Source organism: Myotis yumanensis, unplaced genomic scaffold (genome assembly GCF_028538775.1).
Source record: "Myotis yumanensis isolate MYYU_CA2020_CCGP unplaced genomic scaffold, mMyoYum1.0.hap1 SCAF_11, whole genome shotgun sequence".
Lineage (NCBI taxonomy): Eukaryota > Metazoa > Chordata > Mammalia > Chiroptera > Vespertilionidae > Myotis > Myotis yumanensis.
The window spans coordinates 22,558,424-22,586,397 of record NW_027223762.1 but is presented as its reverse complement, the minus strand read 5'-3'; the positions used below and the strand labels follow the sequence as shown (position 1 = coordinate 22,586,397).

At 43.3% G+C, this 27,974-nt stretch overlaps 1 long non-coding RNA gene across 4 annotated transcripts in view; it reads right to left on the bottom strand.

Annotated features, from left to right (window-relative positions):
* The window catches only part of LOC139019404 (uncharacterized), a 90,711-nt gene that overhangs the window by 29,799 nt on the left and 32,938 nt on the right, over positions 1–27,974 (bottom strand). For 3 of the 4 annotated variants that reach the window (XR_011473102.1, XR_011473099.1, XR_011473101.1), the window contains exons 4-5: positions 20,981–21,028; positions 10,293–10,399 (exon numbers count right to left, since the gene is read on the bottom strand). This is a non-coding gene — a long non-coding RNA (uncharacterized lncRNA). Of the gene's footprint in view, positions 1–9,659; positions 10,082–10,292; positions 10,400–20,980; positions 21,029–27,974 lie in introns of those variants that run through there. The other variant, XR_011473100.1, reaches the window with a different exon arrangement.

The following is a 27,974-nucleotide window of genomic DNA, read 5'->3' as shown; positions in this document are numbered from 1 at the left end:
AGGGCAGCTAACAACAATATAAAGCTAAAAAGGAGAAAACTGATCCTAGAGGCAGCCATCTGTGAATGTTGCCCACCAATAGTTTCTAGAAGCTACCAAATTTGTGTTCACATGTGTTGGAACCAGTACTGTCCCTGAGACCTTCTGAAGAATCCAATGTTAGCTGCTTAATAAGTGATCTAAAATGTGTGACTGGAGGAACTGTAGTGTTGAGGGTTTAGTCCTTTACTTTTACATGGCCCCTAGCAAGTGGCATGGAAGGTCAGCTGAACTTAGAATCTTTTTTTTTTTTTAATATATATTTTATTGATTTTACAGTGAAGAAGGGAGAGGGGTAGAGAGTTAGAAACATCGATGAGACATCGATCAGCTGCCTCCTGCACACCCCCTACTGGGGATGTGCCTGCAGCCAAGGTACATGTCCTTGTCGGGAATTGAACCTGGGACCCTTCAGTCCCCAGACTGACGCTCTATCCAGTGAGCCAAACCGGCTAGGGCTGAACTTAGAATCTTTAATGGAGACAAAAACTTCTGACTGAAGAATGACCCATTTGGGGAAGATAAAGCTGATGATAGGAAATGGGCTGGGCCTAGACATTAGACTATCTTTTCAGTGAGTCACAAGTTAGAGGCATTCAGGGGCTGAAAACGTGGCCTCTACAAAAAGAAATTAGATCACCAGTACAATACTTTTAACCACAAATACTGCAAAGGAAAAAACTTAAAGTAGTCAACAGTGAAAAAACAAGGCAATTATTAACATCAGGGAAAACAAAAGGTAACTTTCTTTGCATGTGTATAATGATGCAAACACCAAATATTAATTTAACCAGAAATTATATCATTATGTAGGAAGGATTAGAGAGTTAAAACAAAGGGATAGCTTAAAAGAGTGCTAAATCTTCACTTACCATAAAAGGATGATAATACATCTAAATTGCTGAACCAAAAGAGAACAGCACATGTATATTACTTAATATATGGCAATGTGTAAATGCCAGAAGAAACAAGAAGACTAAGGGGAGTAGGAAGGAATGAGGAAGGAAACTGTTGAATTTCATTAGACTTTTAATGCTATTTGACTTTTTACATTATGGGCATGTGTTCATTAAAACAATTTCTAAGTGATCTTTCTCCAGAAGGACAAGACAGAACAGAACATCCTAAGAGTGTGTTGAAAAGGCCAATTAACGTTAAGCTCCAAATGCACTATATAACATAGGAAAGATTTAGGAAGCAAGAGGAAGGCCCAAGGCTCCTTTAGTTGATTTAGGCACAGTTTGATAACAGTTAAGTTTAATATCAAGAGTACTTAATTTGTACCTAGGTCTTGCATGATTTTAAACCTTGTTAATGCTTATATAATATTTACAATAGAATTGATTAAAACTTTCTTTTTAAAAAAGTAGTTTGGGAACAGAAATATACTGAGTGGATCATGCTCTATACACTATTTCTTTAATTGTCCTTATAGGAAGAATGGCTGACCAGTGGACCTATGCATCCATAAACATCATTGTTATTTATCACGTGCCAGCTACCTAAAGAGCAAGGTATTGACTAGGAGGAATTAATCATCTTCCATAAGATTTGAGACTATGATTGTCATGAATTTAATCCATTTCTTTCTTCCTAGCTCTCTTTCAGAAATGCTAAATATAAAGGAGATTGCCCAAATTTTTCTTTTGATGGCAGGTGACACTGTTTAAGTAAACATGTTGTCACATTGAATGGATGACTAATGTGGAATGGACCTTTATTTACCCTTTATCAGAGGATTCCTTAATCTCAGTGCTGTTAACATTTGGGGTCAGATAATTCTTTGTTGTAGGGGCCTAAACTGTGCATTGCAGGATGTTTCAAAGTATACCTGTCCTCACACACTAGATACCAATAGCATCCATCCTCTCCAGTTGTGACAACCAAAAAATGTCTTTAGTAGCTCATCAAAGATTTAGGTTTAGTCTATATTATTAACTGCAGCAAAGAACATCCAAACAGTGATTAAAATTTATTATACCACTCTGCATCTGATAACTGAGACATGTTAAGTGAGAAGGTTCTCCCTAAAGTATAATTAGACTATGTAAATTACTTCAGTATTTTTAAATCTGGAATAAAATTGAAAATGAAAAGAATCCCATCATGACATCCTAACGCACTGGTTAAATCTTTCTCCAGGCAGGGGAATCTTGATCCCAAAACCTTTATAATCTCTGCCTCAACTGAGCTTGCTTCAGCTTTCAAGAAACCTGGGGTAGAACCCAGATGGGTTTGAGCAGGCAATGGCACTCCAGTGAGGATTCCTGGCCAAAGTGAGTACGACTGGGTCTGGGACATAAATAGCTGCTTCATCATCAAAGCCTCCTGCCCAGGAGAAGGCTTTCATGAGAACTCAGGCTCATTGTGTGAAAATTCAGATGACTGAACTATAATTAGCCCGATTAGTCAACATTTTAATTCATAGGATTCTGGCTTTGATGTGTTCCTTTCTCACAGAATCAAAGCTAATAATTCTGGAAACATAATTGGGAGCTGAGTGCCAGCTTGAAGCTTGGGGAGCTCCCTCACCTCTTTGGCAAGCTCTGCTTCCAAGACAGCCGCTTCCTGGCCATGAATGAACCTGGCCCAGGCACCTCCACCTTGCCCTTTAGCTCCTTGCTTCCCAGGACATTTCCTGAGCACCTTTTCTCTGTGAGTCAAGATCACTAGCATTAGGTTCTAAATTTAGTGGTTGACAATAAACTGTGATGTCAGTATCTCTAAAGCCTGAGCCCATACATTATAGGTGCTCAATAAACCTTTTTTTTTTTTAGATGTTGCTAGACAAACAATGGAGCAGATCATTGACTGGTTGCTTATCCAAGAACCATCCTTCCTATTTCAGGAATAAAAACACGATTTAAACCACCAATTGTCGTGATTGTCTTCTTGATCAAACATAAGCACATGAGATCATTCTGGCCAATGAAATATGATAAGAAGTCAACTGGGAGGATTCTCAGAAAGATTTTCTTGCTTAAAAAGGCATACATATCAAGAGACAGTCCTCTTCTGCTATTGGATGTGGTTGTATTTCCATGTGACACCTAGGACTGTGCCATCTTGAACCAGGAGGAAGACTATCTGAGGACAAAGAAGATAAGCTAAGGATGCATCAGAGAGATAGAAGAATGTTCAGCCCCTCTGCCATTATTAAGCTGAAGCAACTTCTGGATTTCTTAAGTAGATGATACATCGTCCTTATTGTTAACCTATTCTCAGTTGCATTTCCTGCGGCTTATAGCTGAAAACATCTTAATTGATCTAAGTGATTCACCAGATTTTTTTTTACACAGGAAGGGATTTACGTGAAAGGCTAGCCTACTGGGAACTTTATTATAACCACTACTACTTACTGAGCATGGACCACACACATGCTCTAGAACTGTATGAACATTGACTCTAAATCTCACAAAAACTCCATGAGATGATATTTATTATCTGCATTTATAAATAAGGCAACGGAGGCTTTGAGAGCATAACTAAACTTATGCAAATCACCCAGTTACTATACAGGGCAACTCAGATTCAAACCCAGATACGGCCTGACTCTGTTTTTCTCTACATTCTACTTCTCATTAGCTTTTCCAAAGACACATTGGAAAAGATGAGGATAAACACACACAGGGAGGCTACGTTATCTTATAACTTATTTCTGTGTTATAAGATAGAAGGAAGAAAGGAATGGACATTATATCTCCTGAAACTGCCTAAATGGGTAATGAAACCACTGTCCTCAAAACATCCCTTACCATGCATATAAGCCTAACCAAATGGACACAGATACCAGGGGGGTGAGGACATGAGTGGGGGAGTGGCGGGGCAATGGGGGGATAAGAACACATATGTAATACCTTAATCAATAAAGAAAAAAAAACTAAAATGCCACCTTTGTCATATAGCAAGATTTCTTTTTTTTTACTTAATCCCAGTTATTTATTTATCTATTTTCCTGTCAATAAAATATTGTTTTGATTATAGTAAAACAACAACAACAATCCTCTCTGACATTTTGACATCGGGCCTCCAAATTACCTGCAAACCTGGTCATGGCACTTATAATTTGTAAAGACCATTACTGGCTTCTTTCAAGCATATCTCACCTAGGAACATCCTGTCTCTCATATTCATGACGTAGTCCCTGAAGACAGGATTAAAAAGATTTTAAAATCCTAAACAGAAAGATATGTTTCCTGTGCCCCAAACACTCCCCACTCCCTGCCCCAACACACGAAAACAGGGTACCCAGGAAAGACAAAGAAGAATACCAAGTGGTGCTAAGCTCTTGGGACTAAGCTCTGGTCCCAAGTCTGATCCTGGTTTGTTCAAGAGAAGACTGATTCTGGAAAAGGCTTAGAAAGTGCTACAGACTGAGTTTTATTTTCTGGGGATCCTGCAGGACATGAGTGGGGAAGGGTAGGGGTTTCTTATATAAAAAGCCCTAATGGACCACTGTGCCTCCTTATATGACCTTGACCGAGAAAATTAATAAACCCCATATCCTCCCCCCTTCCATTTTCTTCCCTTGTAAAACAGGAATAATAAAGGCTAGTTGACCATAAAAATCCGAGATGAATGTCAGCATCTGACTGCTGTGAGCTCCCAGGCTTGCACGAGACAGACTAGAGATCATCCCTGTACCATTGCAGTTTCTCCTTGGCTATCCCACCCTTCACCAACTCCCATCAGCCTCATGAATCTAATGGTCATCAAAGACGGAAATTTCTTCACATTTCCTGAGCCACTGTAAAGAACTGATAAATGAGATAATCTCTGCACACCATACATCCCAAGAGCTCACATGTAGCTGGCTTGCCAGCATGGCATGCTGACAAACCTGGAGAGGTAGGAGGAGATCCAGGCTTCCTGGATCCAGGAGATCCATGGAAGCCTAGGCAAGAAGATACGTCAACATGAAGAGTGTCATCCACACTGGGCCAAATGCAGCTAAGAGGCCAAGAATGTGACCATTAGATGAAGCAATGTGGAGCTTATTGGACCATGAGAAGAGCAGTTTGAGATTGAAATGCTAATGGACTGTGTTAAGGAAAGAACAGGAGGGAAAAAGAAGTGTCTACAGACAACTCTGAAGAAATTTTGCTTTGAATGAGATCAAATAAATGGAAGAGAATGTGCAATCAAAAAAAGTTTAAGATAAGAGATATTAGGGTATCTTTTATAGGCTGATGAGAATATCCATTCAAGAGGAAGAAATTGAGAATGCAGGAGAGAGAAGTGATATTTACAGAAGGGAACCCTCTAGGAAGGTAAGAAGTGAGGGTACTTTATTCTCTCAGTGTGAGATTTTTCTGGTAACTTATTTCCTCTACTCTTCTGATGGACATATGTTCCATGTGCCCTCACGTGGTAGTCTAATCCAGGACAGAGTCATGCTAAGAGCTTCTCTTAGTGTTGCATACTGGTTCTAGGATCCAAGCTGTGGCAATCTTCTTCCAGTTTGCTTCCTGATTTCCCAGTGTACTATCCCCAAGATCTTTTCAAAGGTCAAAAAATTAATGTCTGAGCTCCCTCAATAATATAACTCTTAATATGGGCCAGACATTGCATTTATTGTCCCACTTACTGTTATTATCCCACCTTATAGATGGGGACCCAGAGGCAATGGAATGTTAAATGACCTGCCAGAGGTCATATATCTGGTTAGTGGAGGAACCCGGACTTGAACCCAGTCAGTGTGGCTCTGGAAGCTCATCTCTTTAATCTCCCCCATATTCTGTTTCCTCCCTTTGGCTCTTCTTCCAGAAGGCCTAGGATCCTTTAAACCTATAAAACTACTTGTGGCTTGTCTTGACCACACACACACACACACACACACACACACACACGGCCTGTCCTGAAGCCCTTCTAATGAGTAGTCATCTCAATTCACCTGCGACTAGTCCTGTACCCATAAGAAATGCTTCTCATACAGGGAGGGAGGCCTTTGAGTTGCTGCTTTCCTATTTATATCTGGTCAGAGCTGGGCAGGAAACAGATGGCACACTCAAATTGAGTAATTTGAGGAGAGTTGAATAAAGGGACTATTTACAAAGGTGTGGGCAGGATGTAGGAAAACCACAGAAGTAGTGTAATAAGTAACAGCTACTTGACCACCCCTAGGCTTGAAGGGGTAGGAAAGGTGTGAACACTAGGACCTATAGAGTGGGCCCTGTGTGGTTCACCACCTGACAAGAGCTGTGACCATGAGTCAAGAGATGGAGCCAGGCCGGAGGTGCCCTCTTTTCACTCCCCGCCCTCCCAGGTCTCCCTCACACTTTTCTTCCCTCTGATCTCCTGCCCAGGGCTTCCACTTGCTAAACCCAACCAAAAACCAAAGGGCAAGGGAGCCTGTTGATACAGTTTGCATGTAGTGGATAGAAAAGAGTGGAGAGTAGATCTAGAAGGGCAAATAGAAGTATCTACCATACTAACCAGGTTACTATTTAGGGTAAAGAATGGGGCTCTGGAGCCAAGTGCCAACTGCCTCTTATTTGCCACATGACTCTGGGCAAGTTCTTTAACCTCTCTATGCATTAGTTTCCTCATCTTTAAAGTGGGCTACCTAACCAGAGCTGTGACCATAACACCAACCTCACAGAGCTGTAGTAAGTATTAATCCTTAATTTTTTTCTCATTTAGATAACACAGCACTTAGCATATAGTAGGCACTCAATAAATACTGGCTCCTTTTCTTTCTCACCTTCTTCAGGTTAATGTATAGGAACGAAGTCAATTTTACATCTAGCCCTATTATATGTACTCAGTATGTATTGCTTGATTGATGATTGAAGGGACCTTTCTTTCCTTGAGGTCTCAGAATATCCTGTAAATGACCCATCCAATCTCTCCTAAGAGCCTGCAACAGTTAAATTGTGGCTTCAAAAGTTCTTGATATTGCTGACATGGTTCTAGCTCACTTCGTGGGTGGCTGCAAGGTTACTAGAGTGTTGGCCTTATAATTTATTAAATTGTACATTTGTTTTATGCTATTGTCTGCATTTGCTTAACAATTTAAAAGTTTTTAAAAATATGTTCTAAATTTCACATAACCATAAAAAATAAAAATATTTCATTGTTTGCTTTCCCTCCATTTGGTCTTTCCTGTGACTAGATGGATCTGAATCATCACCAGGTTCTTGACAAAAGGCATTTGAAAAGGTGATTTTACTGGTGATAAGTGGATCTAGGACCATTTATTTCTTCCTACTCATACTAGTATATTTCTTCTGAGGCTGGGTCTAATGCTTGTCCAGAATGTACACCTGAAGGCAGCTATAGGGTATGCTCCCTACTCTGGCCCTTTCTTTGAAGAACTTCATGGTTCTTGTTGACTGGCTCCACATCCCTGCCCTTTGATGCACCCTGAACAAGAGGCTTCCTCTATCAGCCTCTTAAAAGCTTGGAGTGCTGGGGCTCCTATATTCTACCAAGCACCTCTGTCATGTTGCCAGGCCTTATCCCCAATCCACTCTTAAGTAGATGCCCAAGTGAAGGAATGCTTTTCCAAGCCATTTACCTGGCATTCTCCTTTTCTATTATAACGTCTCTTTCAAACCTTCTTTCATTATGTGCTTTCCAAAGGAATAAAAAACTCCCTATGACTATAAACTCTACTAGACTCAAAGTTCCACAGTGGTAGAACTGTATCTTTTCATGTTTTTATAACCTATATTGCCGGAGTCATTGACACAGATTAGAAGCTCAAGAGAAGGTTGTTGAAACGAACTGAATTGAATTTTCTACCCCTTCCTGCCTGCAGGAAAAATGTCTATTTCTCCAGGCCAGCGTGATCACTTCAGTGGGTCGCACACTACTTGAGGGAAAGGGACTTTGCCTTCTCTGGGAGTTGGTTTTTAACTGGCAGCTGCAGCAGGAGTGTGTAAAAGGATGAAATGGGAGGTGGACAGGGAGGAACTGGCACTTAAGAAACTTGGAGTCTCATTTATTTTTAACATTATTCACAGATGACTTTCTATCTTTCTTCTCCTTAGCATGGATGCTTCTACCCTCTTCTTGTAAACGAGTGCATAGCTGAGGAATTGTATTTGTTTATCTTGCTTCTTGAACAGTCACAGATACACTCCCAGCCCCTTTCACCCCTTGCCTGCCAAAGCTGGCCTAGTGCTTTTGATGTCTTTACTTTTGCAAAAATGACACAGGGCCTGGAGATGAGGGAGTTGGAGCTAGGACATTCAGCTCCTCTGTACCTCACCTTTCCTCATCAGTAGCCGGGAGTGGGAGTAATAAATAAGGAGTAAGAAAGAAGTGGAGCTTGCTGTTGGGACGAAAAGTTCCAGCCTGTGAAACGTGTGATTTATGGCGATGAGACATTCAGATCCAATTCCTGGGTGAGGGCATCTGAGGCAGGGGCCTCAACGTGTTTCCCTATCATAAATCAGGACACAGATTGACCTAATCAGCTGTTTTCCTTATTCCTCCAAGTTCCAAAGTGCAAATGCTTTCCTGCTGAGTAGTTATTCTAGAAGAGGGAAGGGGAAGTAAAAAGCCAGGCTCCCTAGGGCCCTCAGGGGCGCTGGCGATGCTTCCCAGACACCATTGTAATATCTAGGATCTCCTCGTTCCCTAGTTAACGCCACCCTCGTGCGGGCTCCGAATCTAAAGTGACCTGAAACAAGCTCAGAGCACAGACCAACGCGTAGCTTTCCCATCTCCCAAAGATGAGATTCCAAAGGTTTGTAAATAAATACTCCCCGCAGCAGAATTTCATTGTCAAGAAGGACAGCATGTTTGTCCCGACGCCCACAGGAGGGCCTTTTGCCAAAACGAATGGGAAATCAGTGGCCCCATTAACATCCTGTGATCTTAGATCTAAAAATGACCCGGACTGGGTAAACAAGGTGACGTAAGCGGCTGGGCAGGGAGTGGCTCTCTACTGCCACCTGGAGGAGAGCGTCCGCAATGGCGCAGAGGCTCCGGGCTGCGAGAAAGCGGGCCTTGGCCGGCTGGAACCAACTGGAGAAAACGGGTGCGAGCTGGGAAGACGCCCGGAGGGTGGGAGAATACACAGGAGGCTAAATAGAGAGGAGAGAAAACTCCTCTGCGACCTCTGCTAGAGGAAAACGAGGTCTGTGTTATCCAGGCCACTGGGCGCTGTGGCGTGAACCCCGCTGGTTTCCTCCTGGGAACACTGCTTTTTAAAAGGACTCAGGCACCATAAACTCTCGCTAGAAAAAAATTATAGCTAAAGCTGCGTGGGGACAAGATCGCAACGCTGTAGGCCCTTGTTAAAAACAACTCTCAGTTTCTGAAAGAAAAAAAAAGGAGAGGCATGGATATGCTAATAAAGGGCCACCAGATTTTCTGTTGTACTTTGGGCTTCTCTGTGACTTAGTGGGGGAGGGAGTGCAGGAGTGTAACAAAAGTCCTAATTTACTTTCTTGTCAGACTAATGTGAGAACGAGGCTGCAAAGCTTTCTGCATTACGCAACCCCCATGCTGGGAGCTGCCCCAGAAATGTGCTGGGGGCTAGATCAACGGGGTGTTATTACTTTCCCTCCTGTAGATGATCCACAAAAGAACAACAAAGAGTTGATTTTTAACTTGTTAAAAACAAAACAAAACCCACTTTATTTGGGGGTTAGTCAGTTCTTGCTGTGTTGCAAACCACCTCTAAATCTCTGTAGCTGGGGACAATAAACATTTCTTTTTCTTGCTAATGGAGCTGCAGGTCAGCCTTGCTCTGATTTTAGTTAGGCTCAACTGGGTTGGCTGAGCTAATCTGGACTTCAGGCTTAGGGTCAAATACAGGTCTGCTCCAGTGATTCCATTTCTGGACCGAGATGAAAGGACACAGTGACTACCTGAGGCATACTCTTCTGGCAGAGGGTGGAACCGTTCAAGAGGCCAAGTCAAAACAGGCAAACACATTTGAAGCTTCTGCTTGTGTCATATCAGCTAATATTCCATTGGCTGAGGCAAGTCCAACATCAACGGGGGGTGGAGGGCAGGGAGTGGGATATACCTTGCTTACTCTAGTTGATCCAGAGGGTCATTGTCTGCTCACAGGAATATTTGCTTCCTGTGGGAGAATTGCAAAGTGAGGATGGTCTAGATCAGCGGTCGTCAACCTTTCAGACCTCAGGGACCACCAGTTGGCAACCACTGGACTAGATAAGCCTTATGTATACTGGTGGTTGCCAACATGAATTTAGTATTGCATAATAGACACTTCTAGTTCATTTCTCTTTCTAGTTTTACCCTCCACTTATGACATTATGTATTCACAATACCTTTGATCATGGCAGGTCTGCCTTATGGACATTCTGCTTGTCTCATGACAGGATTTTTTCAAAACTCCCTGTACCAGAAGGGTGGACATTACTTATGCAGGTATCACCTGTGGAATGAAAACAACAGGCAGAGAGTCTTTAAGAAGGCAGCATGGTATGTTGAGAAGAGCACTAGATTTGATAATCAAGAAACCTGGGTATCTAATCCTGATTTGCCAGTTTTGGAATTTGGAAGGGTTGGCAGAGACCAACAACCAGTTGCCTTTAAAGCCTTGTTTAGTAGCTGGACTTTATCCTGTGCACTGGGGCATGACAGGGTCGGATCAGAGTTTTTGAATAAGCTTTTTGGCAACAGTGTGGAGGGTGGATTGAAGGAGAAACATTGGATTGGAGGCAAGGAGGGGGTTAGGGTATAGTCCAGGTGAAAGGTAATGGGGACATAGACCAGGAATGAAGCACTGGAGATGGAAAAAGGAATGAATAAAGAGCCTTTAGGAGCAGAACTGACAGGAAGGACTTCAAGACAATCAAACATGAGAGGAAAGAAAGGGAAAGAGGAGTTAAACATGAATCGAGGATTCAGAGGGCATCGCACAAATAGGAGTAAATATTGTTTCTCAAACTCTTGTTGTAACTGCATAAATGTATGTGTATGCATGGGTTGGCAAGCACTGTAAAATGAATTTCTTTCCAAGGCTGGTGCCCACCTACAAATTATACAAAATGGACTATATCAGTGTTTTCCAAACTTCAGTCATTTGCATACCTTAGTCACAATTTTTGTCATATTCAAATAACATCTGCATTCTTTTGTTCTTTAAATGAAGTCATTTTTTTTAACCTAAACACTTACTGCAGGCTCATCCTAAAACAAAATCATATATGTGAAATCATGACATTTATGTGCTAGTTATTTGTCTATACATATTGAAACAAATACAAAGCTATTAAAATTAAAACGTATCTTTACAAGGGTTGGCAAACGTAGGTTCACAGTTATTCATATGGAAAATAATATAATTAATCTATACTAATAAAAGGGTAATATGCTAATTAGGGCGGATGTCTTCTGGACGTCCAGTGGCTGCGAGGCCCGTGGCTCATGGTGGCCTTGAACCCTGGCAGCTGTGAGGTCCGGGGCTCACAGCAGCTGTGGGCTCACGGCAGCCGTGGTCTCAGGCAGTCGTGAGCCCTGGTGGCTGAGAGGTGCGGGGCTCAGGCAGCCATGGGCTCAGGCAGCCGTAAGCCCCAGCGGCTGCAAGGCCCGGGGCTCAGGCCTCGCAGCCACCACAGCCAGCAGTGCCAGCAGCAGTGGAGTGATGGGGGCGGCACCTTCCCCTGATCAGCCGGATCGCCTCCCAGAGAGGGAGGCCAGACTGCGGCTTAGGCCCACTCTCCATGGGGAGCGGGCCTAAGCCGTCAGTGGGACATCCCCTGAGTGCTCCTGGACTGTGAGAGGAGGCAGGCTGGGCTGAGAGAGCTCCCCCACCCCCAGTGCATGAATTTTTGTGCACTGGGCCTCTAGTAAATAATAATATAATAAACTGTTTCTCATACTCAGAACTATAAGCCTACTTTTGCCCACCCCTGAATATTATCTATAATAATAATAATAATAATAATAATATTACTGCCCATGCCCTTGGCTATGTGCAGGCCAGATTTATGAAACCCCTGATTATACTGATTTTGCTTTCTATGCCCTCCTCTTGGTTTCCATTCAGATTGTATCAGTGTCCAGCCCTGGATGGCAGATCTGGTCATTGGCAAGGCCTTGTCCCACAGGCAGTGACCTTGAGCAGAGCTGGGCTTGAGGTTGTCTTCCAAACAAATGGGGGCTGGCCTGGAATGTCTTTTTAACTCAATGAATCATATCTGAAAGCCACTGAAAGAGCAGACAAGCCAGATGAGCTGGGCCCCTTGCTTTCTGCAGCCAAGAATGCAAATGGGGCCATGGGGTCTCCCTCTGCATCTCCAGGTTCTTCCTGATGCCTGTCCAGGGGCCACATACACAGGTCTGAATGTGGAGGGTTGAAACTCAAACTTGTTTTGTTCACATTTGATGTATAAAGATCTCTATAGACTGTTTCAGGCTAAAGTTAAATTAATTCTGCATTAATGGGTTGGATGACAGGAGGCGTGTCACTAAAGCTCTCTGAGCCTTATTTCCCTGGATAAAATGGGGGGCTAGGCTGGTGACCATGATAGGGTCTCACTCTAACATCTTACTGTGCTCAACAATTTGGGGACAGTTGTGTTTCTTCTTTGAATTTTTTATTCAAGTCCTTGCCCTTTTTCTCCTTTATAGGATTGTTTGTTCTGACATGTAAAACTTATCATCATTGTATGCAAACGTTTTATGTATATTGTGTCATTAATATTGCAAATATTTCCCCCCAGTCTTGTTTCAATGGTTGTTTCTGTGAGAATAAGGAGACACCCCCCCTACCCGACTCCATGAAGATATTTTAACTTAAAAAAAAGAAAAGCCCAAACTGACAATCTTTTCCTCAAGGTATCTGCTTAAAAAGAGCTTCCTTATTCCTAGATTACAAAAATATGCACTCAGTTTATCTTCTGGAAATTTAATAAATTCATTATTTTATTTTACAATTTTAGACCTTTTAAAATGTATTTTATATAAGGAGTGAGATATTTTTTATTTTTTATTTTTCTTTTTCAAATAGGTGCCCCATTTATTGAACAATCTATCCTTTTTACACAGATTTGAAATATATTATCTTTATGAATTTTTAAAAAATCATGTTATCTGCCCTAGCCGGCTTGGCTCAGTGGATAGAGCATCAGCCTGCGGACTGATGGGTCCCAGGTTCGATTCCGGCCAAGGGCACATGCCTGGGTTGTGGGCTCGATCCCCAGTAGGGGGTGTGCAGGAGGCAGCCGATCAATGATTCTCTCTCATCATTGATGTTTCTATCTCTCTCTCCTTCTCCCTTCCTCTCTGAAATCAATAAAGAAATATATATTTTTTAAAAATCATGTTATCCTATATAATAAAAGGCTAATATGCAAATAGACCAGATGGCAGAACAGGAACAACCGAACAACCAGTCACTATGACGTGCACTGACCACCACGGGACGTGTGCGGAACATGGCGGGCATTGGCCGTGGCAGGATGGTGGAGCAGGTGAGCGCCAGACCAAGGCAGACCAAGGCAGGGTGCCGGTCGCTGTCATCAGGGTGAGCCTCTGGTGGTTACTGAAAATTCTTTGCTCCTGTGCACCACAGTCCCACCCAGCACTTGCACCTGCTGCCAGTGCTGGCCCCGCTCGCACCCACAGCTGGCACCGGAGCCACCAGTCACACCTGCTGCCGGTGTCTGGTGCCGGTCCCGATCACTTGACGCCATCAGCGGGTGTGAGTGGCAGCTGCCAGCCCTGATTGCCCCTGAGGGATTCTCCACCTCCCCCTGCTCCTGAGGGGCAATTGGGGCAGCAGCCACTGCTCGCACCTGCTGATGGCGCTGGCCCCACTCGCACCTACTGCTGGTGCCAGCCTCAATTGCTCCACACCATCAGTGGGTACGAGTGTGGCCGGTGCTGCCAGCGCAAGGGAGTGGTGGCAGCAGGAGCGGGGCTGCCGCAGACAGGGGACTGGGGGCCGCGGCGGGAGGGGCTGGGCAGGGTCCTGGAGGATGGGCTGAAGCCTGCCCCTATGCCTACCACAGCCTCGTGGCCCACAGTTCCTTTCAAGGTGCACAAATTCATGCACTGGGCCCCTAGTCTATATATATAAAAACCTAAGCGACCAGTCAATGGCTCAACCGGTCACTATGATGTGCACTGACCACCAGGGGGCAGACGTTCAATGCAGGAGCTGCCCCCTCGTGGTCAGTGCACTCCCACAGCGGGAGCGCTGCTCAGCTGACCAATGGGCGTCAGATGCCGGGCTCATGGCTCTTGAGTGCAGCTGCGGCGGTGCAAGCCTCTCCCGCAGACATTCCTCCTGGGCACCCTTCCCCCATTCGGACCGGGACCGAGATTGGGATCAGCATCAGGACTGACTGGGCGTGAGCCCGCGGCCATTTCTCTGTCATGGATGCACCGGTATCACCCTAGGATGAGTGTGTGGAGACTACCAGGGAGCAGTGGCAGCAGTAGGTGCAGCGGGGCCAGGATGAGCAGGAGCGGCGCTGCGCCCGGCTCAGGCTCCTTCCTGGCTGCCTTCCACTTCTCGCGCTACTACATCCCTCGGGGGATGTTGGATGCTGGTTTCAGCCTGATCCCCGCAGGCCACACCTAGGGATCCCACCAGTGCCCGAATCCATGCACTAGGCTTCTAGTATACTTACAGTAGTAAAAGCTATTGTCAGTTCTATTATGGCATATTTTAACTGTTGTACTAATGGAATTATTATTTTTATTTATTTATATTTTAAAACCATAGCAACAATATTTACTTCCAACCTCACTACCACCACTTTCATGCATTTAAAAATTTACCATAAATGGTCATTATCATGACTGTCAACATATAAAACTGTCAGAAGACTTTCCTTTTCTATCATTGTAATTGGTAGAGTTAATCATAGCAATTAGTAAAGAACTCAGTTTGTATGATTTTGGGGAAAGTAGGGCTAGGACCTAGGGAGATTATTTCCTGTGCAAAACTGGAAAGTTAGAGATAATTTCCCCCCAGGGTGCCCTCTCCCTACTCCAAGTATCCACTGTCCTTTCCTCTCTACCTCACTTCATCTCTTAGAATCCACTGTCAAGTCTTCATTCACACTGAGGTGTTGATGACTGGTTACTGCCCAACACAGCTATTTTCCTTAGAGTGTGAGGTATGTGGAAAATAACTTATTACTAATAATAGAGTACTAAAGTTTGAAATACTTTACTTTTTAATAAGTCTGAGTTGACTCAATGTTTCCCTTGAAATAAATTCACCTGGTCTATCTTACTTCTTTTGTGGGAGAAGAAAAATGTGTGCTGGTAATTATCTGTGACCTCTTTGTCACAACCCATGGGGATATAATGATGTGCCATTAATAGCTGAGGCCACTTCAGATTGCCCTGGGAGGGAGTTGAGCTTAAATGTCTGCTTTCATTTCCTTTTTAATGTTGTCCAAGGATAATTTTTAATAACTTCACCAAATCGATACTGCAAGTGAGGAAGAATGATGCTGCAAACGTGTTAGTGAAACCACAAATATTATGATTACTTAATAAAAGATAAAGTGATAACACAAATGAAATGTACACTACTATTATTCACAATGGGTACTCAATAAATATTCATTAAATTAATGAGTGAATTAATATTTAAAACATCAAAAACAGGTTTATTGATGCTTTGCTGAAATATTTACTCACTTTTAATATAATCTGTGGTGTAAGAAGCAATAGTTTCAAAAATGTTTTTCAAAAGAGTTTAATATTCTTTTAAAACTTATCCTATCCTATCTAATAAAAGACAAAAAGGGTAATTGGCCATACCTTCGCTACACTTCCCGTGGGCTAATCAGGGTGATATGCAAATTAACCGCCAACTAAGATGGTGGCCGGCAGCCACGCAGCTGAAGCGAGCAGGAGGTTTGCTTGCTCCAGTGATGGAGGAAGCCATGCTTCCCCGCCTGCCGCGGCCCGGCTCTGAGCTCCGAAAGCAACAGCTCCAAAGGCAACAAAGTTTCAATTATAGAAGCTAAACAAACCCCAGATACCTTCTTTCAGCAGGCCATGGCCTCAGAGCTGGAGTGAGCAGGACGGCAACAAAATTTCAATTATAGAAGGTAAATAAATCCCAGAATAAAAAAAAAAGAAAAAAAGGAGAGGCTGGGAGCTTCAGTCGCCGGCCAGCCTGAAAATGGCCCTCAGTCCCTCACCCATACTGGCCAGGCACCCCAGTGGGACCCCCACCCTAAAGGGGGTGTGGCCAGCCTGCAAACAGCCATCAGCCCCTCATCCAGGCTGGCCGGGCACCCCAGTGGGGACCCCCACCCTGAAGGGGGTGTGAGCAGCTGCAAACAGCCATCAGCCCCTCACCCAGGCTAGCCAGGCACCCAAGTGGGACCCCCACCCTGATCCAGGACACCCTTCAGGGCAAACCAGCTGGCCCTCACCCATGCACCAGGCCTTGATCCTATATAGTAAAAAGGATCCTATATAGTAAAAGGGTAATATGCAAACTGACCTTAACAGCAGAAAGACTGGGAATGACTGGTCACTATGACACACACTGACCACCAGGGGGCAGATGCTCAATGCAGGAGCTGCCCTCTGGTGGTCAGTGTGCTTCCACATGGGGGAGCTCTGCTCAGCCACAAGCCAGGCTGATGGCTGCCAGTACAGCGGTGGTGGTGGGAGCCTCTCCTGCCTCCTCAGCAGCGCTAAGGATGTCTGACTGCAGCTTAGGTCTGCTCCCCACTGGCAAGTGGACATCCCCCAAGGGCTGCCGGGCTGCCAGAGGGATGTCTGATTGCCAGCTTAGACCCAATCCCCCGGGGAGCGGGCCTAAGCCAACAGGTGGTCATCCCCTGAGGGGTCCCAGACTGCGAGAGGGCACAGGCCGGGCTGAGGGACCCCCCCTCCCCCCGAGTGCACAAATTTTTGTGCATCAGGCCTCTAGTCCTATATAATAAAAGCCTACTATGCAAATTGTCCAACCAGGAGTTTGACCACTCACTATGATGTGCGCTGACCACCAGGGGTGGTGCGGAACATGGCGGGCATCGGCAACCAGCAGTGGCGGCGGGGGAGGGGCAGCCCCAATCGATTGTCCCGCAGGCAGGATGGTGGAGCAGGTGAGGGGGTGGTGCCAGGCCACCGTGGGGTGCCAGGCGGGGCTGCAGGGCTGCAAGGCTGGGGGCACGAGCTGGGGCCTGATCCCTGCAGGCCACCCCGAGTGACCCCATCCATGCACGAATTCATGCACCGGGCCTCTAGTTTTTATATATTTTAACATAAAAATAACTATTTTTAGGAGCGGAACAAAAGTCTTAAGTGAAAAAACAAGACATAGAGAACAAAAGAATGGTAATGTTTGAGGGTATGAGGCAGTGGCAACTGGCCTCTAAATTTTGTACAGAATCCCTGGCCTCAGGAATACTTTACCCACAATGTAATACTTTTATGAATACTTTATCTACTTTAGAAATATTTTCACTACTGTTTGCCCTATTTCTTTGCCTGCTCCCCTAAAGTTATTTTGTTTGTTAAATAAAACAAAAGTGGATTCTCTAATAGGAGTAAGTCATTGTCTGTCATCCAAAGTGAGGAAAAAATTTGAAAAACAAAAATTTGAGAATTGGGACCCTAAGGTAATATTTCCAATGCTCCCCCCACCTCCTAATCATCCCCCCCCCCCCCCCACACACACACTTCAGAGCCTTAAGCTAGAGGAAGAAGGCTCCCAGAGTAAAAATGAGGCAACAGCCAATGGGTTGAACATCTGAAACACACCTGTGGGCATCCCCACCCCTTGTCCACTTATAGAGTCAGCCCTGCTGTGCTGCTCTGTGTTTTTGTGTCCCAAGTGTCATTTCTGATTGCTGGAAGGAAAGTGGAGTTGGGACCATTATTGGGAGCCAATGATCAGAAGTGCTGCTTTTACCAGTTGAGTAGAACATAGACAATCCCTGCATGGCCAGCCTGCTCACCCTGCTCCTCCCCCAGCCACCCAAGAGGAGGATGACTGAGGTCTCCCTGGCTCGCAGGAGATATCAAGTATTTTCCTCAGGGTACCTATCAGTGGACTCATTGACTTGGGGTTTCAGTTCCTACTCCCAAGCAATTTTCCCAGCAACAAAAGATTTTTCCGTCCTTTTAAATTTATCTACGGACACAAACTATGCAGACCATTCCGGATATAAGCTATGTGAGCAACAAATAACAAAGCACTAATTGCATCTAGTGGGCATAGAATTTCAGTGACTTCATGTTGGCTAAATATAGGCGAACACTTGGTGTGTAGTGCGTGCCAGGGAGAACCATGATGCAATTATCCCCTCCCCTTACTGGAAGGGGGAGGACAAGGGTCAGAAGGCAAGAAGGAGATTGCCTCATAAATGGTCACTTGTAATAGTCTCAAACTCCACTGTGTCCATGGTTTGTACATACACCCCCTCCCCCCAAGACAAAGCAAACATTACTATATAGCTTTAAAAGAACATAAATACTAAGCTTCTGACCATAATTAAAAATAATTGCTTTTGTTTTAAAATTTAATTGTTTCCATTTTCTTTTTAATCTTTATAGCAAACTCACATACACCTTAAAACATTTAGAAATAAGTAACTGCTAATTCTTACTGAGCAGTTAACAGATGCCAGGCACTGCCTGCTCTTGGGGCTTTACATTATCAACTCATTTAATCAACACAACAAGTCTCAGAGCTGGGTATAATCATTAATCTCTGTTTTACATTTGAAAAAGAACAAGGGATGTATTGGGTTCAGCACCTTGCTTAAGGTCATCTAGTTAGAAAAGGGAAGACTGGGAGTTAAACTCAAGTTTGCTTGATATCAAATGCCATGCTCTTTCTTAAACTCTAGACCAGTGCTGTTCAAAAGACATATACTGTGAGCCACATATGTAATTTAAAATTTTCTAGTAGTCACATTAAACAAAGCAAAAAGAAACAAGTGAGATTAATTTTGATAATGTTCTACTTAACTCAATATATCCAAAATATTATTATTTCAACATTTAATCAATAGGAAAAATGATGAGAACCCAACTGGCATGGCTCAGTGGTTGAGCATCGACCTATGAATCTGGAGGTCATGGTTCCATTCCTGGTCAGGGCACATGCCCAGGATGCAGGCTTGATCCCAGTGTGGGGCATGCAGTAGACAACCAATCAATGATTCTCTCTCATCATTGATGTTTCTATCTCTCTCTCCCTCTCCCTTCCTCTCTGAAACCAATAAAAATATATATTTTTTAAAAAGATGAGATATTTCACATTATTATTTCCATACTAGAGGCCTGGTGCACTTGGGGGGAGTTCCTCAGCCCGGCCTGCACCCTCTCACAGTCCGGGAGCCCTCAGGGGATGTCCGACTGCCAGCAGTTGCACATCCTTAGTGCTGCCATGGAGGTGGGAGAGGCTCCTGCCACCACCTCTGCACTTGCTAGCCATGAGCCTGGCTTCTGGCTGAGCAGCGCTCCCCCTGTGAGAGCACACTGACCACCAGGGGGCAGCTCCTGCATTGAATGTCTGCCTTCTGGTGGTCAGTGCATGTCATAGAGACCGGTCATTCTGCCGTTCAGTCAATTTGCATATTAGCATTTTATTATATAGGATTAAGTCTTAAAAATCCAGTATGTAGCCCTAGCTGGCTTGGCTCAGTGGATAGAGCATCAGGTTTGAAGAGTCCCAGGTTTGATTCCAGTCAAGGGCTCATGCCCAGGTTGTGGGCTCAATCCCCAGTAGGGGGCATGCAGGAGGCAGCTGATCAATGATTCTTTCTCATCATTGATGTTTCTATCTCTCTCCCTCTCCCTTCCTCTCTAAAATCAGTAAAAATATTTTTTTTAAAAAAATCCAGTATATATTTTCCACTTGCAGCACATCTTTTTTTTTTTTTTTTTTAAATATATTTTATTGATTTTTTACAGAGAGGAAGGGAGAGAGAGAGAGAGTTAGAAACATCGATGAGAGAGAAACATCGATCAGCCGCCTCCTGCACATCTCCCACTGGGGACGTGCCGGCAACCCAGGTACATGCCCTTGACCGGAATCGAACCTGGGACCTCTCAGTCCGCAGGCCGACGCTCTATCCACTGAGCCAAACCGGTCTTGGCAACTTGCAGCACATCTTAATTAGGACTAGCCCCATTTCAAGTGCTCAGTAGGCACCTGTGTCCTGTGGCTTCCATACTGGACAGTGCAGGTATGGGAAGAACATTTCCATCATGGCAGACATTTCCATTGACAGTACTGCTCTAGATTCTACTGACCATCAAAAAGAAAAAAATATCACCTATAAACTCCATCTATTTCAATGTAATGTATGCCTCCTGTTTTCTGTGTGTGTGTGTGTGTGTGTGTGTGTGTCTGTGTGTGTGTATACAGATATACTATCATCCAGATGAGGGTCATATATGGCTTTAAATTTTTAAACATATTTTTTTATGGATTTCAGAGAGGAAGGGAGAGGGAGAGAGAGAGAGAAACATCAATGATGAGAGAGAATCATTGATTGGCTGCCTCCTGCATGTCCCACACTGGAGATTGAGCCTGTAACCTGGGCATGTGCCCTGACAGGGAATCGAACTGTGACCTCCTGGCTCATAGGTTGATGTTCAACCACTGAGCCATGCCGGCCGGGCAGTTTTCATTAATTTTTTTTTTTTTTTTTTTTTTTAATATATTTTATTGATTTTTTACAGAGAGGAAGGGAGAGAGATAGAGAGTTAGAAACATCGATGAGAGAGAAACATCGACCAGCTGCCTCCTGCACATCTCCCACTGGGGATGTGCCCGCAACCCAGGCACATGCCCTTGACCGGAATCGAACCTGGGACCCTTCAGTCCGCAGGCCGACGCTCTATCCACTGAGCCAAACCGGCCTTGGCAGTTTTCATTAATTTTTAATGATAATTTTTTTCTTTAATGAAAGCGTGCAACCCTCCAGTGGTTTTGCCTCCCTGTAGGTATGTGAGGCAGCTTTGATGTGCTGAAAATAGCATGAGACTTGGAGTTAGAGGGCTCTATACTTACCCCTGTGTGACACTGGATAAGCTGTTCTCCAACACTCGGTTATCTTATCTGAGGAGGAAACATGTAAGTTGAAAAATGCCTAATAAACAAAGCCTCTGTTAATAAGTATCTCATTCTTCTTATAACATGGGCAATATATTATTTTTTTAATCATCACCCGAGGATATGTTTATTGATTTTAGAGAGAGAGGAAGGGAGAGAAAGAGAGAGAGAGAAACATGGATTGGTTGCCTTCTGTACACGCCCCAACTAGGGCTTGAACCTGCAACCCAGGTATGTGCCCTGACCAGAAATTGAAACCCACAACCTTTTGGAATATTGGAGGAAGCTCCAAATAATTGAGCCACCTGGCCGGGGCAACAATATGTTCTTACACAGGGTGGGGCAAAGTAGGTTTATAGTTGTGAGTACTTGAAACATTTATTCTTGTATTAGTATTTATTAATTATTTTATTTTTTCCATACGAACAACCATAAACCTACTTTTGCCCTACCCTGTATATGTAGCATTTGTATGTGTGTATCTATGTGTGTGTGTGTGTGAGAGAGAGAGAGAGAGAGAGAGAGAGAGAGAGAGAGAGAGAGAGATATTTCAGTCAATGGTCAATCTAAGAGCCTAGTTTTGCACTCCTAACCCAGGCAGAACTTTTGTTGACCAGTGATAACTGTATCATTTTCCCAATGTAAGGGGACTGTCTCTTGCTCCTCTGCCTTTTGCAAATAAATTTTGTAATGTTCTTCTGTCTTGGGGCTGGCAGAAATTGCTGCATGAGGAGGAAGTCTGATTTCAGGAACAATCAATTTCTCCTCCACCCTTGTTTGCCATGTCTTGCTGCCCAAAAGGAAGAAAGTTCCACAGCCCACAAGGGGAAGCATTGTGTTGGCCCAGAAGGAGAAGTCTTTAGGAGCAACTTGAAGCCAACAGGGCTACTTGCTCCTCCTAAGCTGGGAGCACATTTTAAATATGAGGGCAGAAAACAATCATGATTCTCCATCTCTACAGACAGATATCAGCATACAGTCTCCAATCAACAAGGAATCTCCGAAACTCTGAATTTTCACGGGAACCAGGGAAATAAGTTTGACAGGGTTCAGGACACATTACTCCTAAATATGGCACCTTTATATATTGAACATTTTAAGCTGAAGAAGTTTGAGAAAACGGCAGAAAGAAGATCTTTCTGACCTTCCCCTGTCCTTCTCCCCTGAAGTAGGTCATAAGATCCTCATGTGAAGTGCTCTCCTTATACCTGGAGGAAAAGGGTGTCCTTATATTTGAAGTTAGGGATACTAAGAAGAATCAAAATGCAAAGCCTTGCTAAGTTTCCCCAATTTACTACCCTTAGCTCATGCTCTGCAGTTCCCAATCTTGTTTTTCCATAACCTTCCACTTTTCATCAAACCTAGCATAAAAACACTCAGGTGTAACCATTTCTTTGGGTCTTCATTTCTTTATGAAGGCTCTGTGTCATGTACAACTTATATTAAATAAATGCATACGCATTTATCTTCTTAATATGTCTTCTGTATCAGAGCCCCAGCCGAGAACCTAGAAGGTTAGAAGGGAAAAAGTTTTTCCTCCCTTGCAAGTTGTTAGAGCAATAAGACACTGTTGATATTATGTAGCTATTTGAGTGGATAAACTGTGATTTCCAACGTAAATTCCCAGCAAAATTACCAAAAAGAAGGTAAACATTAACTTTTAGACAATGAGAAAAGCCTTAGATGATGGCTTAGGCATCACCAGGTATAGGAATACAAAAATATCCAGTACCCAACAAGGTTAAATTCACAACTATCATATATATATATATGTATATATATGTGTGTGTGTGTGTGTGTGTGTGTGTGTATATATATATATATATATAATATAAATAATTTAAAAAGCACCAGTGAACTTTGAGATAGCTTTGAACAGCTTCATATATGCGTAATTGCAGAGCACAAAAAAACCTATTTGAAGGAATAAATGGCTGAAATACTTCCAATTTGATGAAAACTATCAACCCATAGATTTAAGAAACACAGTAAACCCCAAATATAGGAAACATGGAGAAAATTACACCTGAAAACTTTTAAGTTGAGTAAATATGCATTTATTTACTCTCATGTATGTAAGTCTAGACATGAATTTCAAATTAAATCTGTCCTCTGCTAGTAGAGAAAATCTTAAAGGCCCCCTGACTGTCTTCCTGGGTACTGTGGAGGAGTCAAGAAGAAGACTAGGAAAATTGATTGATGGTAATCTCTGCCACCTCCTGTTGGGGCCACCCACTGTCTATATGAATGGCTCCCCCTCCATCTGTGTAGTGCACAGTCTGTACATCTGTATCTAGTCATGCTAGGAGAGCCGGTCTCCTTCTGTCATCCCAACCTGGTAGGTACTCCAAGAAGAAAAGGGAAGGAGAAAAAAACAACAACAAAAAACCCTTCCTGCCACATCTGTTTGCTATCTGAGTGTTTAACCTCTCCATTTAAACCAGTGGTTCTCAACCTTGGCTGCACATTAGAATCACCTGGGAATCTTTTAAAAATCTTCCGGGAGGATGAGGCCCAGAAATCAGGATTTTAAAAAGATTCCCAGGTGATTCTAATGTGCAGCCATGGTTGAGAACCACTGCACTATACTCATTCTACCAGCAAAACAATTTTCACTTGTAGTAAATGTTACCTGTATGTGTCTGCCTTCCCCTGCAGAGTGTGAAAACTTGATGCAACACTAGCACATTAGAAGGCAATCAACAACTTGGGGTAAAAAAACCCAAACATAAACAAATATGTTCATGAAAGAGATCCTTTTCAGGGAGGACAGAGAAATTGCAGCTAGTGTAATAAAAGCAGACAGAATGGGGACATTCAGAGCAGTGCAGAGCAGGGGAAGGGGTTTGGACCCTGGCTGCCAAGTGTTCCATTTTCTGTGCAACTGACCCCTTCTAACCTAGCCAGATCTGATGCAACCTCCTTCTTCCCACGCTGGGGTTGGGGGGGGAGCGGGGAGAACATGTTTCTGCTTTCAAATGTACTTGCTATAATCTTTGCCTCAGGAGGCAAAACAAAATTATAGCTAAGCCTACACATCAATGAGCTGCCCTGTAAAGGAAAACATCAAACAACCTTTTGCACTTTGGATTTTGATCCACAATAAAACTTTCCACTAGAAACCAATATTAACTTCTCACTACCTCCATGTCAACAAAGCTTAATGAAACTTGACGTGACCTCCTCTTTCTCTGCTCCTTTTACTCAACACTGCTAGCCACACCCACATGCTGGTGCATATACATTCCCATTCAGCCCCTTTCCAACTGATTTATCAGAGCATTTTCCTCTTGTCCTTTAAACACAGATGGTAGCACTCAGTTGTCAATTTGGGGGCCTGTTCTTAGGGTAATGAGAACGTCTGCTTTTGGCAGCTCTAGGGGCACTTGGCAGAAGCTCCTACTTGCTTCAGTTCCAGGCAGATCCTATGCTTTACTTATGGTAGCTTCTGGCCAATGGGTAACAGGGATGGGAGGGAGTCTCTAGGCTTTGGCCCTCCATCGCAGAAAGTGACTGGAGAAGTCGCACTGCACAAATGAGGACACTGAGGCACCGATCTACTAGGTGACTAATCCAGGATCACACTGGTAAGTGGGGGAGAAGGGATTTGAACCCACACACTGACTTCAGAGCCCACAGTCTTAGCTGAGGTCTTCGAGAAGAGTGAAGACTGGTCATTAGTGCAGCTGACTGGCATGATGACCCAGTGCGGGGGACTAAGGCTGGCTGGCGGTGGTTACCACATTGTTCTCCTATGCAATACGCTTATTTTTATTTTATTATTTTTTAAATTAAATCTTTATTGCTGAAAGTATTACATATGTCCCTGTATTTCCCCCATTGACCCCTTCTATGCAATACTCTTTAAGTGTTTTTAGTGCTGTGTGTCTGACACTGGGTCAGGTATTGGGCACATGAAGGTAAGTAGCATCCAGTCCCTGGCCTTGTGAGGCTCTCAGTCTCAAGTGCGGACAGTTCTGTGTAAGGGCTGTAATGGCTTAACCATGGGAGTCAAGATGGGGAAGTGTCCCTGCTCAGGGAGGATTTATGGAGAAAAGAGGTATTCACCCAGCTTTAGCAGAGTGAGAACTGTGATTCTGGCTTTATCTCTTTGCCTCTAAGTTATGTCCAAAAAATAGTGTACCCGAAGGCTAAGAACTGTGTTTTACTCATGTTAATGTAACAAAACCATTGAAACCTGTAAAAAATTTTGTGAGTTTATTTGAGCCAAACTGTCGACATATGCCAGGAAGCAGAACCTCAATGAATTGAGATAATGCTCCGGAGAATGGCGGGTTATATGAAATCCATTGGTGATAGACTAGAGAGGCGGGAGAAAGCAAAGCAGGGAAACCCCTGGGATTGGATAAAAAGTAAAATGATGGACACATACTTAGGTGGGTGCAGGAACAATGAATATGTTAATGAAGGAATTTGTGGTATCTGTCCTGGTGCCCAGGCACATTAGGTTGTACCTCAAGGGGTCCAGAAAAAGGGAAGTTACAAGTTACCCAGACATTTCAAGGGCATGTTATTATAGATGCAAAAAGAGAGACAGGCTCAGTTAAGGTAAAGGTTGACCTTGTCAGTGAAGATACCAGCCTAGGATGTAACTACCCACCATAACTGCTTTTAGTTAAAGTTTAATTTCAGACCATCCTTTGTGGTTACTTTAGGTCTCTGAGTTTGCAAGGCCACCATGCAGGCCTTCCCTGAGCTTGTCAGGTTAGATTGTGGCCCCTTTCGTCCACACTTAACTTCATGTCTTCAGATGCTAGGGATAATGAATGGCATATAGTAGGTGGATATGGAATAAATGTATATGGAATAAATGAATATGGAATAAATGAATGAGTAAGCTGATTAAACAAAATTGATTGTAAAGAACTCTAATTTGGGAACAGAAGTGGCAAAATAAACTTAGGAGACCCAGGTAGGAATGAAAACCAGAGTGAGTGATGCAGAACAGGAAAAACCCCTTTACAACCAACTCTTTGCTGACAGTGAACAAGTCTGCCAGAAGCCTCTGCTCTCTGATTGTGTCCCTCTCTGCTGTCTGGAAGGCTGAGGGAAGAGATTGGTTGTTCCCTGTAGGGTCCTCAATGATGCTGTCATTGAGTCTAGATTGTACCTGTAATCAGATAACATACATCACTCCAGAAAGCCCTCCAAACACCACAGATTTCATGGCAACTGGCCATGTCCTGCAACTTCAGCTTCCCACCAGCAGAGTGGGACCTGTATAATTTTATCACTCATCCCAGGACACCTTTGGGCCCTCTCAGATTATTCTCAAGGCAAAGAGGGAGTGATAAAACCCCAGGGTCAAGCCCCACCTAAGGAACTATGAAAGAACGTTAAAATTAAAAATTAATTATCATTATCACAAATTTAAAATCTGAACTCAAAGAAAAACCACACCTAAATATCTAACAAACAAAGACTAGTTAAATAAATGATGGTATATCCATGCCATGAGATATTTAGTAGCCATTTAAAATGATGGTATAGATTTGTATTGACATGAAAAGACATTTAAGACATGTTATAAGTGAAAAAAATAAGTTATAAAATGGCTTGTAGATATATACATGGTGGGGCAAAAGTAGGTTTACAGTTGTGAGTACATGAAAGTTTATTCTTGTATTATTATTTATTAATTATTGTATTATTTTCCATACGAACAACTGTAAACCTGCTTGTGCCCATACACAGAAAAAAACTTATGCTACATAATAGGAAAAAACAACTGGGATAACATACGTCAAAATGTTAAATGTTGATTATTCCAGATTCTATCCTCATGAATAACTTGGTTTGTTTTCTATTTCTATTCTTAATTTGCATACAATGAGCAATCAACACATAATCATAAAAGGTTTTTCTGAGTGAGTCTCTTGGATGATTTGAAAAGCAGACAGCCTGACCATGAGGTTTCATCAACTCCTCCCTACCCTGAGAATAATTTGAGAGGCTCAAAGGTGGTCTGGAATAGGTGATAAGATCATGTCTGGTCACATGCTGCTGATTGGAAGTTGGAATGGCAAGAAGCTGGCAATTGCAGTAGAATTTGCTGTTTGGTTAGTCGGCCTGGTGGTCAAATCCCTCTAGTGTTAACTACAACAATTAAGGCTTGGCTAGAACAAGACTGCGCACAGAGACCACAAGGGGGTACACCAAGAAAGCATAAAAGATGCGGAGACAAAAAAACATGACAGAAATGGAGGATATGGAGCTAAGAATCGCAATTTTGAGGGCTTGCCATAAATTTGTGCAGAGCCTCACGAAAACTAATGAGACCCTCGATGCTACGATAAAGAAATTAGAAAGTAAGCATACACGGACTGAAATAAAGAATATTATACCCAATAGCAGACCAGAGGAGCACAAGAATCAAACCAAAGATTCGACAAAAAACACCCAATTGGAAAAGCAAAATGAAAAAAGAATCCGAAAGTGTGAAGATAGTGTAAGGAGCCTCTGGGACAGCTTTAAGCGGACTAATATCAGAATTATTGGAGTGCCAGAAGATGAGAGACAGCAAGATATTGAAAACCTATTTCAAGAAATAATGGCAGAAAACTTCCCCCATCTGGAGAAAGAAATGGACTTACAGGTCCAAGAAGCGCAGAGAACCCCAAACAAAAGGAATCCAAAGAGGACCACACCAAGACACATCATCATTAAAATGCCAAGAGCAAAAGACAAAGAGAAAATCTTAAAAGCAGCAAGAGAAAGAGGCTCAATTACCTACAAGGGAATACCCATACGACTGTCAGCTGATTTCTCAACAGAAACTTTGCAGGCCAGAAGGGAATGGCAAGAAATATTCAAAGTGCTGAATACCAAGAACCTACAACCAAGATTACTTTATCCAGCAAAGCTATCATTCAGAATTGAAGGTCAGATAAAGAGCTTCACAGATAAGGAAAAGCTAAAGGAGTTCATCACC